Raw genomic sequence first — 15,765 nt, 5'->3', positions numbered from 1 at the left:
TCAAGAGTCTTTTCCAACACCACAGTTCAAAAGCATCAATTCTTCGAGGCTCAGCTTTCTTTATAGTCCAACTCTCATATCCATACATGACTACTGGAAAAACTATAGCTTTGACTAGATGGACCTTTGTCAGCAAAAGCAATGTCTCTGCTTTTTAATATGCTGTTTAGGTTGGTCATAGCTTTTCTTCCAAGGAGTAAGCATCTTTTAATTTCATGGCTGCAGTCACCATCTGCAGTGATTTTGAAGCCCCTCAAAATAAAGTCTGTCACTGTCTCCATTGTTTCCCCATCTATTTGCCATGAAGTGATGGGACTGGATGCCATGATCTTAGTTTTCTGAATGTTAAGCTTTAAGCCAACTTTTTCAATGTCCTCTTTCATTTTCATCAAGAGGCCCTTCAGTTCTTCTTTGCTTTCTGCCATAAGAGTGGTGTTATCTGCGTATCTGAGGTTATTGATATTTCTCCTGGCAATCTTGATTTCAGCTTGTGTTTCATCCAGCCCAGCATTTCTCAAGATGTACTCTGCATATAAATTAAATAAGCATGGTAACAGTATACAGCCTTGACATACTCCTTTCCCAATTTGGAACCAGTCTGTTGTTCCATGTCCAGTTCTACCTATTGCTTTTTGTCCTGCATACAGATTTCTCAGGAGGCAGGTCAGGTGGTCTGGTATTCCCATCTCTTTAAGAATGTTCCACAGTGTGTTTTGATCTACACAAAGGCTTTGGCATAGTCAGTAAAGCAGAAGTTGATTTTTTCTGGAACTCTCTTGCTTTTTCAAGGATCCAATGGATGTTGCCAATTTGATCTCTGGTTCCTCTGCCTTTTCTAAATCCACTTTGAACATCTGGAAGCTTATGGCTCATGTACTGCTGAAACCTGGCTTGGAGAATTTTGAAGATTACTTTGCTAGCATGTGAGATGAGTGCAATTGTGCGGTAGTTTGAACAATCTTTGGCTTTTTTTGGGATTGGAATGAAAACTGACCTTTTCCAGTCCTGTGGCCACTGCTGAGTTTTCCAAATTTGCTGGCATATTGAGTGCAGCACTTTCACAGCATCATCTTTTAGGATTTGAAATAGCTCAACTGGAATTCCACTACCTCCACTAGCTTTGTTCGTAGTGATGCTTTCTAAGGCCCACTTGGCTTCTCATTCCAGGATGTCTGGCTCTTGGTGAGTGATCACACCATCGTGGTTATCTAGGTCATAAAGATCTTTTTTTGTTTAGTTCTTCTGTGTATTCTTGCCACCCTTTCTTGATATGCTCTGCTTCTGATTAATAATGCCTATATTGGTACTGACCTATAGTTATGTTTCAATCTATCTTTCCTTTGAATGTTCAGCCAAACATGATAATATGTTCCTATGACTAAAATTTTATCATTGAAATTAAATTAGTTAAATATTTATATATAGCCTTTAAGGAAGAATGGGTTGTTCTCTAGTCTGGAAAGGATCACTTCACCGTGTTTGAAATATAGCACAATTTTAACAGTATTGTGCATGTTTCAGTCAAACAATTGTGACATAACAGGCATGTTTTGTTTTAACATTAAATTTTACTGTCAACATCTGTGTGTCCCTGTCTGCAAACTGTATTGATTAGGTGTATGAGAGTGTCTGTGACAAACAAGTGACTCAGGAACGACAAAGACCTCCTGCCAGCATCTAACTGAGATTATTTCTTAACCCACAGGCTGACCATGGCAGTCTAGTTGTCAAAGGTAATTGATTGTTAAATGAGGATAAAAGGTCCTCTTCAGACTGGTTCATGAGAATGGCCATGTATAATACTATAGAGATGTTTTCATTAATTGATAACATTTTAAAATATATTCTATAATATTTTAAATTTGCATGCAAATTAAAATGCACTTTTTTGTTGTAAACTTTTTGAGAAGTCTGACAAATCCACAGAGTTATGTTACCAAAAACATAATCAAAATACAGAACAGCTTGATAACTCTCCAAAATTCTCATTTTTTGTCTCTCTAGTCAATACCTTACCAATTTACTACCAGCTGACCAGTCCTCTGCCAATATGCCTTTTTCAAAATGTCATATAAATGGAATCATAAAGCCTTTCAAGTCTGAATTTTCACTTTGCATAAAGCATTTAGCATATTGCTGCCTGCATCAATATAGTTTGTTTATTTATATTTCTTAGTATTGCCTTACACTATGCAATATACCAGAGTTTGTTTACTCATTCCTTAGGTGAAGAACACGCAGCTGTTTCCAGAATTTCACTGTTATAGCTGCCTTGAATGTTTGGCAATAGATTTTTGTGTAAATACAAGTTTTCATTTCTCTATAAAGTGGGACTTCTGGATAAATGTGTTTTGTAAGTGTGCAAATAACTTTATAATGAACCACCAACCTTCAGAGAAGCTGTCTCAATTTTCCATTCCCATGAGAAATGCACAGAAGTTCACTTGTTCTAAATCATCACCAGCATTAAGTATTATTTGTGCATTGATTTTTGTTGTTGTTTTGTTTTCATTAGATTTTCTTTTCAACTTTAATGTGTCTAGTGATATTTCATTTTTTTAAATTAGTTTATTTATCTATTTTGTAACTTTTCATTATTGTATTTGTTTTGCCATACATTGACATGAATCCACCGTGAGTGTACATGTTTTCCCCTTCCAGAACCCACCTCCCAAAGAGACACAGATATTTCATTTTTTAATTTTGATTTTCTTAATCAAACTCAGTAATTTCACACTGAGTTTTTCATGGTGTAATTTGTCATCTCTATATCTTCTTTGATGAATTATCTGTTCAAATTGTTTTCTGACATTTTACTTGTGCTGTTGATTTCTTTATTACAGAGTTTGAAGATTTTTATATATTTATATGCAAATACAAAAAGTATATATGCAATGCATAAGTATTCATATATATTTATATTTACTGACAGGTTCCTTGGAAGCTCAGTGGTAAAGAATCCAGCTGCCAAGCATGATATAAGGGTTCAATCCTTGGATGGGGAAGATCCCCTGGAAAAGGAAATGGCCATCCACTCCAGTATTCTTGCCTGGGAAATTCCATGGACAGAGGAGCCTGGCAAGCCATAGTCCATGAGGTTGCAAAAGAGTCAGACACGACTTACGGAATAAACAACAACAATATTCATTGACAGATTACAAAATGAAAGAAAGCCATTATCCAAAAATTTTACTGGCAGGAATTAAGCTGATAGAACTGCTCAGCTGCACATGTATGCTACGTTTCATGAAAAGAGACTTGAAACAAGGAATCTGACTCCATATTTGATGTTTGACGGTGGAAAACTTTTAAAGCACACAGTTAAAACAGTTGAAATGACCCAGTGTAAAATAAAATGGGATCCTCTAAGACTTAAACTCTTTATGCAAGAACCATTTGAAAGAGAAGGGGATTTTTTTTTTTTTTTTTGAGTAATTAGGGCCCGAAAGCGCCTTCCTCTTCTAGTCTTCCCCGTCCTTCTGTACCCGCACCAGCCGCTGCAGGTCGTCCCTGTGAAACAGACTCTCCGGGCTGACACCGGCAGCTTGTGGCTGTGGGGCTGTGTAAAGAGCGTGGCCCAGGCGACCCCTGCTCAGACCTGTCTGCCCACAGGCTCACTGCACGCCCTCTCCCTGGGGCTGGCCTTGCACAGCCCCAGGTTCAGGCTGTGATTCATCTGGGAGAGAATGGCCGTAAGCTGGACCCTCCTGTAGTCGGAGGTGATGGGGGCCCCAGCAGCCCTGGCCTTCCCAGGAAGGCAGGAGGACCTTTGCTTTGCTTCTGGTCAGGCCGTCTGGGTTCAGAGAGTATAGGCTGTTCCAGAGGCAGCGTGTTCCCAGTCCTGGGGTACAAGCTGCAGGGAACAGGGATGAAGGACTCCATCCCCCCATCAGGCACCGAGAGCCGCACAATGCCCAGGGGCCCTTGGTTTGTGTCCTGGCTTTGTCGTCTACCTTCATCCATCCCCTTTCTCCAGATCAAGTTGATTCAGGAAGAGCGGGGATTAGCTCCCAACTTTTTTCCATTTTACAACCTAGTTTGGCCGGTCCATAAAATGGAAATAATGATTGACACCATATGATCACAACCTTAACGCTGTAGCCCCAGCTATGAAGGCTCCATAGGCAATAACAATGAAATTACCGACTTCATTCCATTAGCAAGTATCAAGTATTTTGCAGCCATAGATTTAGCTAATATATTCTGTTCAGTGCCTATTTCGACTGCCTCTCAGAGGAAGTTTGCTTTCACCTCTAAAGAGACACAAGATACTTTACTTAACTACTCATAGGGTATCTCAGTAGCTTGGCCATCTCATACAATTTTTTCAAGATATTAACTGCATTCAACTCCTTCTGGAAATATGGATATGACATTATGTATAAACGGATTCAGGCTTCCCCAGTGGGTCAGCAGTGAAGAGTCTGCCTGCTGAGCTGCAGGAGATGCAAGTTCAATCCCTGAGTCAGGAAGATCCCCTGGGGAAAGTATGGCAATCCATTCCAGTGTTCTTTCCTAGAGAATCCCATAGACAGAGGAGTCTGGTGAACTGCAGTCCAGAGGGTCACAAAGAGTCGGACATGACTGAAGCAACTTAGGGCTCATGCACATAAAGGGATTCATTTGACAGATTCATTTAGGACCATTGGAGGAGGTCATCTGGAGAAGGTGACATCTGGTTGACTGGCAAACTGGACCTGGGTGCTCCTCACCCTCTCCCTAGTCTTTAGAATGTACATTCTGTCCATCATTCCTACAGTGAGAGATATTTTCAAAGACCACACAAGCAGTCTTGAGAGAGCAACTTGCTGTTGAGACTGTCTGGACAGTATACATGCTTGAAGCTGGTTAAGACCTCTATATAAATATTTGGAATTCTGACTGGTGGGTATTGAGATCTACTTGTCTCACAGCTTCCTATGAAAAGCCCTATATGTGAGACTATAAGCAATAATTTGATGCTTATTCTAGAACATGAGTTCAACTTTAATTCAATTGTATTTTACTGACCTACCGTAAAATTAATTCAACTTATTGGGATATCAGGGCTTCCTCAGTGGTTCAGTGATAAAGAATCCACCTGTAGTGCAGGAGACCCAGGTTTGATCACTGGGTTAGCAAGATCCCCTGGAGGAGGAAATGGCAACCCACTCAGGTATTCTTGCCTAGAGAATTCTATGGAAAGAGGAGCCTGGTGGGTTACAGTCCGTGGGGGTGCAAAGAGTCAGACATGACTTAGAGACTAAACAACAACAAGAATATTTGGGTATTAATACGAAGGATGAGAAGAATCAGGACTTTTTGCTTGATAATGATTTACTGGAACCTGAGAGTCATAGTTTCCTGCACAGAGAGAAGTGTTATCAATTTACCAAGTAATGGGAGAATTTCTTAAAAGAAAATTTAAATTTCTGAAAAAAAAACCCAAACATATATACACGGTGAGAAACAGAGTACTAACATAATTGGAAATCTCAGTTATGCAAAAATCTTTAAGACCACTGAAAGTTTCTTTTTCAGGACTGACTCAGAGGCGTACTAACTAGATTAGATAGTTGTCTTGGTGCCATCTATTGTCTGAAAGATGTAAGGATTCCAGGTTCTATGGTATATGGAAAACACTTTTTAAGTTCATTCTTCTCAAGCAGTGCCAATGTGAAAGAGCATTTGCTAGGAAAGTCTGTTTTCTTAAGGCCGGTTCATGGTGAGCATTTAAGTATTTGAGTGGAAGTAGCATATATTTTCCTGATGACCTCCTTTACCAGATTAGTTGCAAGTTCCAAACCAAAGATCCTTAATACAAACACTTTTGACCTTGTCACTTTTCATCCAATTCTTTGTTTTTAAAAATTCAATGTATCAATAAATCCATTCAATAAGTTGCTAATTTAGATGTATGTTCAATTCTCTTTTATTTTCTAAGGTTTCCAATCATTTGTGGAATGTCTCCCAATTTTTGTCATTTTCAATTTTTTTTTGTGACAGTTTTCTTTAGGATGTTTTTAGAATTATTTTTAAATTCTTGCTTGCCAACTCCAATTTTGGTTCAATGTGTATTTGCTTTTGGCATTTTCCCTCTTGTATGGGCATAAAATCTTTCCTGTTATCATGCTTAGTAATTTGTTTATTTTATGCCATACAGACTACAAAGATGTTCTACAGGATTTCTCAAATCAACGAAGCTTCAATTATTTTTCTGATGCAATTAAGAGTGGTAAGCCCCATTCAATAGAAAACTGATTCTTTTGGTTTTGGCAACATGCACTGTATCTCCAGTTCACCCCTCTTACTAGGGCATAGCAACCTAGGACTTTCACATAAGTACTTGAGCTTTCTTGGTCTCTTCAGCACGAAAGTAATATAAAATTGTCTACTCTTTTTTTAATTAGTTTATTTATCTATTTTTTAACTTTACAATACTGTATTGGTTTTGCCATACATTGACATGAATCCACCATGGGTGTACATGTGTTCCAAAAGAAAAAAAGAATCGTCTACTCTTGTCTTTCAGAGGTTTTTGATATATCTTTAACCCCCACTCCAAACAATTTAAAATTTGGCAAATGCTGTGAAGGGAAGACAGCTCTGTGTTTGTAGCCATGCAAATTTCCAGTTTGGGTACTCTAGTACTGTGTAATTACCACAAGTTCTGCAAGCTTTTCTGAGAGCCGCTGAAATATCATTGTTTTAGTGAAACTGTCATACAAAATGCACATAAGAACAATCAAGTTGACGATGAAAAACTGTTTACTAACTGGGATGGTTTTGCCTCCTTTTGATGCTCTCAGGCATAAGACTCTTATTTAAAGGTCCTTCTGGGACTTTCCTGGTGGCCCAGTGGTTAAAAGTCTACCTGCCACTGCAGAGGACATGGGGTTGAGAGGGTAACAGGCAGGAAGGCCAGGGGTCTCCAAATGGAGGAAATAGGCTGCAAGTGTCAGACATTTTTATCTCTCTTAAGTGGCAGGAGGAAACAAACTAGTGATATTTTTTCCCTTCTCTAAACAAATTTAAATGAGGTTTCTCTTAAAATACTGTGTTGTCATAATGACACCTGGTTTCACCTGAAGTTAACTATTCTCAAACCTTGAGTTAACCTATGCATTCTTCTTATGAAAATGTTTGTCTTAAGCTATGTTAATGTACTATGCATTTACCCCAAACTCTAGCTTCAAGTCAGTTCGCCTAATGGCTCATAACAGACTTGACAAACCAGTATGTGATACTCAGACATTGTTCCCCTAATCTATGTAAATGAAACTATTTGCATGGTAATCTGCCCTTCTACAAGTTTCAAGCCAATCGTTTTATGACCCGGGATTCCTCGTCTGGTGCCAAGATTATCCCAAGAAACATCTTATGGATGAGGGGCCTGGTGCCATTCTGAGTTTTAAGACATTTCTTTCTTTCATTAACAGACTGCTGGTGACTATGTAACATCCAGCTGAAGACTACCAGGGGGGCACTCTTTCTGTCCCCTTCTGATGCCTATGTGAGAAGTTTCTCTATCTCCTTTATACTTTAATAAAACTTTATTACACAAAAGCTCTGAGCGATCAAGCCTCATCTTGGCCCCGGATTGAATTCTTCTCCAGAGGCTAAGAATCCCGGCCGTGTTTTCATGGTCCAGCAACAACTTTTCAGGGCCAATCCCTGGTCCAGGAAGATAACCACAAGCCAAAGGGCATCTAAGCCATGCACCGCAACTGTTGAGCCTGTGGTATTAGAGCCCAAGTTCTAGAATCCGTGGTCTGCAACAGAAAGTACCCCCACTCTCTGCAACTACAGAAAGCCCATGCACAGCAAGGAAGACCCTGCACAGACAAAAGTAAATATATAGGTAGATAGATAATTTTAAAAAATAAAGTCCTTTCATCTTCTCAGAAAGCACCTACTGATGACAGGCTCTATAGTAGCCTCTGCTGGTCTCACCCTTCAGTGCAACAAAAAATATTACATTTCAGTGCTGAGGATATCAAGTAACATTTTTAGGAACTTCCATGTGGTTTTTGAAATAATTTAGATGAGAGCTACATTTTAAAATATATGAACTATTTAAAAGAACCTCTACAGTATTAGAGTGTAGGACTCTAGTGGGATTTCAAGTGTCAGGAAAAAACCACCACAATACTACTGAGAGCAAAAATTGCCTCTTCAAACTAACACTAACAGAATTGCTATTATAATTATGAAGTTGTTTCAAAATAATAATTCACAATAACTTACTAATTATTCCCCAGGAATCTCTTGGAAATGAACATGTTTGGAATCTTCAGTTATTAGGTCCCTAATGGCTTGAGAATGTATAAAAAGTCCTTGCTTCTATCGGTGAAATTATTTATCTAGGTAATAGGAAAATGTCTCCTTCTTTGGTAAGTAGCTTTTGTGTTTATCAGATTGGCTTTATTGATGCAAAAATAGACTTTTATGGATCTGAGACCACTGACGTGTCAAAATAGTTACAAAATCATATGTATTAGATATTACCCACAAATAAATCTACCTGCGTCATTCTTTTACAGCTTCTGCAGGGATCTGAAACACTCACCTTGTTTAAATAAGCTTTTTTGTTAACAGAAATAAACTGAAACATGATTGGCTACCTGATAGTTTTAATTAATTTATTTTCTGTTCTAACATTGTTTTGCTATATATTTATGAAAAATTTAGCGAATCACTTCAGTTTGATTGAATCTTTTTGGTCATTCCCATTGAAAGCAAGAATCTAAGATTCACGCTCATCTCCAACTTTTCCCCGCGTGCTTCTCTTCTCATTCACGTTTCTCTACATGGATGGTGGTGGTGGCGGCAGAGATGGTTTAGTTACTAAGTCGTGTTCGACTCTTTGCAACCCCATGGACTGTGGCCCCGCCCAGCTCCTCTGTCCATTGGATTTCCCAGGTAAGAATACTAGAATGGGTTGCCATTTCTTTCACCAGGGAATCTTCCTGACCAGGGATCAAACCCAGGTCTCCTGAATTGTAGGCATTCTCCTGCATTGTAGGCAGGTTGTTTAAGGGCTGAGCCACCAGAGAAACCCTTCTTTGTCTATTGAGAGGGATGCTCGCTGTGAGTCCCCGAGAGTAACGGACTATATTTTTAGGAAATAACTGAGTCATTCTGTCCTGCCTTCAGCAAGTCTGCACCACAGCCTGTCTCACGGAGGCAACACTATTAATTCTCTAACCACCTTCATGGTTGTCCTCATGAACTTTGACTTCACACATCTTGTGGAGTGACTCAGAACATTAAGCTTCAATGTCCCCATACAACATATGGAATCAATAATGAGAATATAGCTAACACAGCCAATCTGTCTTGAAGTTTTGGAGGCAGGAGCCTGGGCTCCAATCCTATTTTCATCACATCTTAGCTCTCCAGCTCTCTGTGCTTTAGCTCCCTCAACTGTAAGAGAAAGACGACAGTGATAGCAACTGCTGCGAAATTTTGTTAGTATATTTTTGTGTGACAGTAAATAAATTATATGTAAAGTGTTTAGAATATTGCATTTCACATCACAATCATTATATAAATGATAACTATTATTTAAAAGATATAGTGACATAGTTCTAATTATTAGCTAGGGATAAGCGAGAGCAGTGGAATTGTTTCTGTTGTCATTTAGTCATTAAGTCATGTCCAACTCTTTGTGACCCCATGGACTGTAGCCCATCAGGCTTCTGTGCCCATGAGATTCTCCAAGCAAGGATACTGGAGTGGGTTCCCATTTCCTTCTCTAGAAGATCTTCCCAGATCAGGATTTGAACCTACATCTCCTGCGTTGGCAAGTGGATTCTTTACTGCTGAGCAGAGAGCAGTGGAGTAATTGAAACTAATCTTCACTCTAACTATTATGTGGCAGTCTATCTAAACTGAGATAGCAAGAAAGTATAGATAGGTAGTTTTCCTAATTTAACCTGACAGAGAAACCATGATTTTAAATAGATATAATGTTATATATAATAATATGCATATAGTACATGTATTAAGTATAGCAGATTCTCTCTAATTGTGCAAGGTCATACAATTCACGTGGCTAATATAAGATTCTAACCAAATGCTTATAAACTCTAAATTTAGGTCTTATCATTTCTGAACACTCTGATTACCTTGAAAACAGGCAAAATAAGAATAAATTAACCACTATCCTAACAAGGTATTGCATCTCATTCACACTCTTTGAGATAATAACATAAGAGAGCATCCTAACCCTTCTAATTCTTAGGCTTTTCTGTGCCTATATTATAGCATACTTTTAGTGATTAGATGATATTACGATGAAGTTCTTAGCCCTGTAGTTGTCTCAATAATTTTATATAAATGAGAGAATGACCCCAACCATTTGTTCTAGCCGACTGTGGCAGTAGTAATGACTCAACATCCTGAATCATACTAGGATAAAAATTAAATGCAGCTATTTGTGTTTGCTCACATATATAATTAGTGAGGAGGCTATATAGAGTGATTTTTAAAGATGAGAAGTTAACTTAATACTAATTTTTTGCTCACTTTACTCAGTCATTTAATATTTATGCTGTGATTACTAGAAGCCAAGAATAATAAAGAATGCCAAAGAGAAAAGCAGTTAATTCATTAATCCCCTTGACTTGGTATCTTGAGAGGATTTAAGGAATTGCCTTAAACTCGTCCCTGTCTAAAACATGCTCTCAGCTGATGCTTACTGACATTTGCTTTCATTTCACTAATATCATTTTTGCTTTTATTATTATTTTTTAAATAGCTGAACTATATTGCATTGTATCACTCTAATTACAGTCAAGAGTACAACACACTACTATCTATTAAATACTGGACAGAAGGAGTACATTGTTCTAGAGTTATCATTACAAGACGTACTCATGTTCAGTTCAGTTCAGTTCAGTCGCTCAGTCGTGTCCGACTCTTTGCGACCCCATGAATCACAGCACGCCAGGCCTCTCTGTCCATCACAAACTCCCGGAGTCTACCCAAACCCATGTCCATCAAGTCGGTGATGCCATCCAACCATCTCATCCTCTGTCGTCCCATTCTCCTCCTGCCCCCAATCCCACCCAGCATTAGGGTCTTTTCCAGTGAATCAACTCTTAGCATGAGGTGGCCAAAGTATTGGAGTTTCAGCTTCAACATCAGTCCTTCCAATGAACACCCAGGATTGATCTCTTGTAGGATGGACTGATTGGATCTCCTTGCATTCCAAGGGACTCTCAAGAGTCTTCTCCAACACCACAGTTCAAAAGCATCAATTCTTTGGTGCTCAGCTTCCTTTACATTCCAACTCTCACATCCATACATCACCACTGGAAAAACCATAGCCTTGACTAGACGGACCTTTGTTGGCAAAGTAATGTCTCTGCTTTTAAATATGCTGTCTAGTTTGGTCATAACTTTGCTTCCAAGGAGTAAGCGTCTTTTAATTTCATGGCTGCAGTCACCACCTGCAGTGATTTTGGAGACCAGAAAAATAAAGTCAGCCACTGTTTCCACTGTTTCCCCATCTATTTGCCATGAAGTGATGGGACTGGATGCCATGATATTAGTTTTCTGAATGTTGAGCTTTAAGCCAACATTTTCACTCTCCTCTTTCACTTTCATCAAGAGGCTCTTTAGTTCTTCTTCACGTTCTGCCAAAGGGTGGTGTCATCTGCATATCTGAGGTTATTGATATTTCTCCTGGCGATCTTGATTCCAGCTGGTGATTCCTCCAGTCCACCATTTCTCATGAAGAACTCTGCATATAAGTTGAATAAGTAGGGTGACAATATCCAGCCTTGACGTACTTAATTTCCTATTTGGAACCAGTCTGTTGTTCCATGTCCAGTTCTAACTGTTGCTTCCTGACCTGCATACAGGTTTCTCAAGAGGCAGGTCAGGTGGTCTGGTATTCTCATCTCTTTCAGAATTTTCCACAGTTGATTGGGATCCACACAGTCAAAGGCTCTGGCATAGTCAATAAAGCAGAAATAGACGTTTTCCTGGAACTCTCCTGCTTTTTCAATGATCCATCGGATGTTGGCAATTTGATCTCTGGTTCCTCTGCCTTTTCTAAAACCAGCTTGAACATCTGGAAGTTCACGGTTCATGTATTGCTGAAGCCTGGCTTGGAGAATTTTGAGCATTACTTTACTAGTGTGTGAGATGAGTGCAATTATGCGGTAGTTTGAGCATTCTTTGGCATTGCCTTTCTTTGGGATTGGAATGAAAACTGACCTTTTCCAGTCCTGTGGCCACTGCTGAGTTTTCCAGATTTGCTGGAATATTGAGTGCAGCACTTTCACAGCATCATCTTTCAGGATTTGAAATAGCTAAACTGGAATTCTATCACCTCCACTAGCTTTGCTCGTAGTGCTGCTTCCTAAGGCCCACTTGACTTCACCTTCCAGGATGTCTGGCTCTAGGTACGTGATCACACCATCGTGATTATCTGGGTTGTGAAGATCTTTTTGTACAGTTCTTCTGCGTATTCTTGCCACCTCTTCTTAATATCTTCTGCTTCTGTTAGGTCCCTATCATTTCTGTCCTTTATTGAGCCCATCGTTGCGTGAAATGTTCCCTTGGTATCTCTAATTTTCTTGAAGAGCTCTCTAGTCTTTCCCATTCTATTGTTTTCCTCTATTTCTTTGCATTGATTGCTGATATACAGTATAATCCAACATAAAAGTGGCTTAAGCAAAAACGGAGTTACATTTCTCTCCTATAGGTATTTGTCTGTGGGCAGTCCAGATCTGATGTAGGCAGGCTGGAATGGCATCTCCACCCAGTCCTGCCAGCACCATCATCCTGGGATGTGGCTTTGATCCAAAGTGACTGTTTAAGGGCCAACCACTCTGTCCCCAACCCAGCAGAGGAAGAAGACAGGTGTACCCCTTGCTTTTAAGGGGTACCCATCACTTCTGCTTACATCTCATCAGCCAAAACTTATTCAGTCACACAGCTACAGCCAGCTGAAGGGAAGGAGGGAAATGCAGTGAAAAACTGCCCAGGTAGAACTGAGGTCCTGGTACTGAAGACATCAGAGTGGCTACAGGAGACAGCTGCGCTACGTACCGTGATGGGCTGAGTTGTGTCCCCTGGAAATTCACACGTTGTGTCCTAACCCCCAGCACCTCAGAATGTGACTGTAGTTGGAAAAAGGGTCTTTAATGGTGTGATTAAGATAAAATGAAGTCATGATGGTGGGCCCTAATCCATATGACCATTGTCCTTACAAGAAAAGAAGATTAGAACCCAGACATGCATGAAAGGGGGCTTCCCAGGTGGCTCAGCCGTAAAGAATCTGCCAATGCAGGAGATGTGGGCTCGATCCTTAAGTCGGGAAGATTGCCTGGACAAGGAAATGGCAGCCTACTCCAGTATTCTTGCTTGGACTATCCTATGGACAGAGGAGCCTGCTGGGCTACGGTCCGTGAAGTCTCAAAAGAGTCGGATGGGTCTCAGCGACTAAACAACAAAAACAATGCATAGAAGGAAGAACACGTGAGGACGCACGGAGAAGACAGCCGTCCACACAGCAAGGAGAGAGGCCTCAGGAGGAACTAGCCTGCTCACACCTTGGTCTTGGAGTTCAGCCTCCTCAAGGGTGAGAAGATAAATTCCTGCTGTTGGAGCCTCCCAGTCTGTGGGGCTTGGTTATAGCAGCCCTAGCAAATGAATACACTTATCTGTTGCCAGTTACATGGTGGCTTAACCACATAGGATGTCATAGTTGTTGTGGATCAGGAATCTGGGCACAGCTTAACGAGGTCCTTCACTCCCTGGTCTCCTGAAAGCCTGCCTTCAAGTATCATCTGCCTCTCACCTGAAAGCTGGACGGTGCAGGGATCTGCGTCCAAGCTCCTGTGACGTTGGCAGATTTAGTCCTCCCTGGGCTGCTGGCCACCTGGGCCTCCCACCCTGGCAGCTGGCTTCAAGAACATGTGCAAGCCAAGGGGGTATGGACGCCAGCTGCAGGGAAGGCTCAGTCCTCTGTAACGTAAACCCAGGAGCGCCACCCTTGCCCATTACACTGTTAGAGGTGTCAGTGAAAATTCAATTAAGTTAAAAAAGAATTTTATTCAAGCTAGGGGATATATGTATACCTATGGCTGATTCATGTTGCGGTCTGACAGAAAACAACACAATTCTGTAAAGCAATAATCCTTCAATTAAAATTTTTTTTAAAAAAATTGAAAAAAAATAAAGTGAAGATTATAACCCGGGAGACAAACTCTCAGACGCTTTGAGCGAGCCTGTTAAAAGCCCAAGGCATGATCCCATACAGTTTTGAGATAAAGGATTATACATCAAAGCTCACTAAGGATATAGATCAACTCAAGCAAACTGAGCAGTAAGTCATTACGACCCCCTACAGAGCTGGCCAAGAATGCTAATCTTGTAAGACATTGCACTGCTAGGTCAGAAGGAAGGAAGGTGGATCTTTGCAGGCCAGGCGTCTCTCCAGTCTTTGACGTCTGGTTAATGGGGAAGGAAGGCAGACAGCACAGAGAACTTTCCATTTAACTTCTTTTGTCTGACCTTAGTATGTAAACTTGAATCAGAAGCAAGCCACCAGTGACAGCCCACACTCAGGATACTGCCAACCACAGTACCTGACCGCCTGGAGCCCGGCCACTGTGGCCTGTCCTGTGGAGAAGGGCTGTTATCTCATACACAACATCAGGGAACCGGGGCCCCAAGGCTGGCGGCATGTTTCTCCGAGGTCCTTGCCCTGAAGGGGGCCGTTGCTGTTCCCGTGGGGACACGGTTTCCTGTGGCGGTGCTGGGTTTCCACTCACCTGGCTGCTTGGGGAAAACAGGCTCTGGAATCAGGTGGAGATGTGGCTTGTGGCCCAGAACCGGGGACTTCTCCTGGGGGCCACCCACGTGCCGCCCCTCGGCTTGCTCAGGGCCCCCCCTCCAGGTGCTGAGGCTCTGGAGCCCCGGGCCCGCCCACGCAGCCGGCCTCGGTCAAGGAGGGGGACACCCTTGGGTCAAGCGGTCATGCGGGTGAGGGACCTCTGGGGCCAAAGCTGCTGCTCGCTATACCAGCCACGGCCTCTCGCGACAGCAGGCGCAGACCAGGCAGGTTCTGACCAGCCGTGCCAGCCCCAAGCCCCTTGGTTCTTCCTCGGGCTGCGCAGTGACCCTCCAGGGATGTGCTCGTCTCGGGGACCCCACCTGGGCTCCACCTGAGAGTGCCCTGACTCCGCCTGAGGCGCACCACTCCCCGCTCCCTTCACTGCAGGGCTGTCCCGTGAGCTCTCCCTCCGCCCGGGACGCTGAGTGGGCAGGCTCCCCCGCGGGGTCTCAGGCTCCGAGCCCGTGGCCGGCCCGCCCTTCCAACCGCGGGCGTCACTCGGGGGCTCCTCTCCTAGTGGCTCGTTCGCCAGCGAGCCGGCGGCTCACTGCCGCCGCGCCGCGCCCCTCCGCGCCGCGCCGCGCCGTCGCGCCCCCGCCCCTCGGCGCCGCGCCCCGGCCCCTCCGCGCCCCGCCCCCGTGCCGCGCCCCGCCCCCGTGCCGCGCCCCGCCCCCGTGCCGCGCCCCGCCCCCGTGCCGCGCCCCGCCCCCGTGCCGCGCCCCGCCCCCGCGCCGCGCCCCGCCCCCGCGCCGCGCCCCGCCCCCGTGCCGCGCCCCGCCCCCGTGCCGCGCCCCGCCCCCGTGCCGCGCCCCGCCCCCGTGCCGCGCCCCGCCCCCGTGCCGCGCCCCGCCCCGCCCCCGCGACGCGCGCCGCCCCCGCGACGCGCCCCCGCCCCTCCGCGACGCGCCCCGCCCCTTCTCGCGGCGTCACGC

The 15,765-nt window shown here is 43.0% G+C and overlaps 1 protein-coding gene and 1 long non-coding RNA gene across 2 annotated transcripts in view; both read right to left on the bottom strand.

Moving 5' to 3' along the window:
* The window catches only part of LOC145507540 (uncharacterized), a 71,901-nt gene that overhangs the window by 55,328 nt on the left and 808 nt on the right, over nucleotides 1–15,765 (bottom strand). The gene's annotated exons all lie outside the window — the stretch shown is intronic.
* LOC145507545 (uncharacterized) lies at nucleotides 12,613–15,434 on the bottom strand. Its single transcript, XR_014054925.1, has 2 exons — nucleotides 14,772–15,434; nucleotides 12,613–13,437 (listed from the first exon to the last, which is right to left on the bottom strand). It is a non-coding gene; the product is annotated as an uncharacterized LOC145507545 (long non-coding RNA).

This window comes from Giraffa tippelskirchi, chromosome 1 (assembly GCF_054371585.1).
Source record: "Giraffa tippelskirchi isolate mGirTip1 chromosome 1, T2T-mGirTip1v1.2.pri, whole genome shotgun sequence".
Classification (NCBI taxonomy): Eukaryota; Metazoa; Chordata; class Mammalia; order Artiodactyla; family Giraffidae; genus Giraffa; species Giraffa tippelskirchi.
This window is presented reverse-complemented; position numbering and strand designations above follow the sequence as displayed.